At 43.2% G+C, this 3,053-nt stretch overlaps 1 pseudogene; it reads left to right on the top strand.

Moving 5' to 3' along the window:
* Positions 1 to 1,231: 1,231 nt before the first annotated feature.
* Positions 1,232 to 2,048, top strand: LOC102870635 (annotated as a pseudogene).
* The last annotated feature ends 1,005 nt before the right edge of the window (positions 2,049 to 3,053 follow it).

Below are 3,053 nucleotides of genomic sequence, written 5' to 3'. Positions count from 1 at the left end.
AGATAAGTGCAGATTATTCCATGAACTGCTAAAAGAACAAATAAATCTGCCTTGGAAAAGACGCATCTAGAGTGCTCCTTAGAGGCAAAGGTGGCAAAACTTACTCTTGCATACCTTGACAGGAGGCGGCAGTCCTTGGGAAAAAAGACATGATAATGGTTAAGCTGGAGTATAAGAGAAAGAGAGGGAAACTTTTAATGTGATGGCTTGGCAGAGTGACTGTAACGATGACTTTGAGCATCTCAGACATCATGATGATGCCACACAGGATAGGGTATGGTTCAGATTTGTTGTTTATAAGTTCACTATGAGTCTAAATTGACTGAACGGCTCCTAATAATAAAACAGAAAAAAAGCATACTTAAGGAACTCTTGTAAATTAGCGTTATGCTGCTAACTAGATCAGTTACCAGTTAACTAGTTCTATTGTAGTAAGGTATCGTGGAGTTGAATACCACTTATAATGACCCCTTCAACAAAAGATATAAACTCTGTTCTATCCTGTGCTATCCTCAGACTTTGTGACACACAAGAGCCCTTTGTGACATGTCAATCCAAGTGGTCAAGGTTCTTTCTCCCCTTTGTTGGCCTTAAAACCTTTCCAACATCATGTCCATCTCCAAGGAATATCCCCTCATAGCAACATGCCCAAAGTAGTGAGGTGAAGCTCATCATTCTTGTCTCCAAAGAGCACTCTGGCTGTACCCTCTCCAAGACATATTTGTTCTGTCAGTCCATGGATGTTCAATGTTCTACAACTGTCATCCTTGTACATTATTTAGCTCTCAGATGCATAGCTGCTAATTCTAATCAAATAGATGTATATTAACTAGTTCTAGTTAACTGCAAATCTAACATCTGGTCCATGGAAAGACAGGGAGTTTCCGATCAATATTTACACGATCAGAAACCTGAAGGAAGGTCTGCTATTAGATTTGAGTTGACAATTATGGGTTTCACTTGGTTTTCAATATCATATTAAACAACTAAAGATCACAGACACTGCATTTAATCTAACACAGGTGCTTTGAGTCCTAAGAACCAAGTAAGTTTGTTCCCTAAAATACGGAGAAATTTAGGAAATATTCTTCAGAATACAGTCTGTAATGGCTAATACCCTACAAGGACCTCAAATGGTGTAGTATTTTGTGTTTTGAGCTGCTAACTGAAAAGTCCAAGGTTTGAATCAACCCATTTCTTTGAGGGAGAAATATGAGGAGCTCTCTTTCTTATGTCCACACGGGAGCTCGGTGCTGTCTCTCCTGAGCATATGGGCTGGCTGCTGCTCAGCGCTGGGTACCTCTCCACTGCTCCATACTACCAAGGGCTCTATGAAACCTTGGACTTGGAGGACATGGAACTCGATATCCCGCATGTGTGGCTCTACCTGGCAGAACTGGTAACGTCCATTCTCCAGTAATGTGTTGTGCCCATGGGAGAGTTGTTCAAGGAGATTGCAAAGTCCCAGAAGCCCTTGGGCAAAGCTCTGCTACTAGAGATCCTGGGGCTCCTATGCAAAAGCATGGGTCCCCACAATGAGGGGACTGATGGCAAGAGACTATCAGGAGGTCAGTGCACTGTCACTAAACAAAAGGTGGAATATACCCTTGAGGAAGAGTCAAAGGCCCTCACTCAGAGAGTTCTCCACTCCTCCCTCCACCTCGGGGAGCTGAACAGGCAGTGGGAGGAACTGCTGAAGTAGGAGAGAAGTACTGAGCTGGTGTGTGAGTGGATAGAGTCGGCCTGAGTGAGCAGCAGGTATTGTCCAACACATTAGTTCGAGACCACATGATGATGTCTGCTATTCAGCAATAATCTTTGAGCATCTCATTTGAGTGGATTTTGGAGTCCTGAAAGCCCTAATGAAACTGCTACAGAAATATCTGTGCAGTGAGCAGAAAGAGCTACAGGCACTCTACGCCCTTCAGGCTTTATAGTGGCTGTAGAACAACCTGCTCTGAACTTTTTTTGATGTGTTATATGATGAAGATGCGGCCAAAGAAGACGTCTTCCATAGCTGGGAGAGTAGCAAGGACTCCACTGGGTAGCAGGGCACGAGAGTGTCCTCAAATCTCTCACAGCTGTCTTAAAGTGGATTCGTAAGCTTGAGGAAGAGGGACTACAACTGAGGGCGGATGGGGCCAGAAACCTTGAGCCCAAAGGACCAACGGAAGGCCTAGCCAGCTGCCTGGACTGTAGAGGTTGGCAGCGGCAGCAGGGCGGCAATGGATGCCAGTAGTGCTGTGTGTATGAGCTAATAAAGTGGCTGAAGAGGCCGGATGGCTGTATCTGCCTGGGGGGACCTCCTCCAGGATGCTGCCACGTGTCTCTTTTCTCCCACTGGGGCACATGGATATATTATATATGGGATATATTATATATAAATTTTGAATATATAAGTATTGAAATTTACTGTGTCTTGGGGGAAACACCACTACCTGTGGTGGGGTCCTTTTTTATTTTATGAAAATCACTCTTGTGACTGTCATCCTTGCGTCTGGGGGCATATGTCCCAGCCCCCACACCATCCCTGCTGCTGCCTAGACAGGGGTAGAGGCTGGGCAAAGTGCCTGTAAGTATTAAACATTAATTTAAAGTTTTGAGTTTCAAAAATGATTGCTATGGATTATAACCAATTTGAGGCAATGAGAATAACTTTATAATTCAATCCTAGGCCAAAATGTGCAAACAGCAGAAATTGGTAAATAAAAAGAAAGAACTCACTAAACATTTTTCATGCTGAAAGAAAGGGAGGAAAAAACTTCAAGCCTTAAGTTGCAATACTTGGAGATGCTATGTGTAAAATATTGAATGATCCAGGAAGCATCAAAATAAAATGAAGGAAATACATTGAGTCACTCTACCAAAAACAAAAAAAAAATTAGGCTGGTACTGAAATATTTCAGGAAGTACCATAGGACGTTTTTGGAATCACAGAAGCCAAGAAAGCTTAAGATACAAGCTGTCAGATCATGGGTTGGACAATGGAAGATATTTTCTGAAGGGACTTGGCAGATGAGAAGGGTTATCCTGGTGGAGGGTGGAGCTGGGAA

The sequence above is a fragment of the Elephantulus edwardii genome, unplaced genomic scaffold, assembly GCF_000299155.1.
Source record: "Elephantulus edwardii isolate Elephantulus edwardi_28Jun2011 unplaced genomic scaffold, EleEdw1.0 scaffold00033, whole genome shotgun sequence".
Lineage (NCBI taxonomy): Eukaryota > Metazoa > Chordata > Mammalia > Macroscelidea > Macroscelididae > Elephantulus > Elephantulus edwardii.
This window is presented reverse-complemented; position numbering and strand designations above follow the sequence as displayed.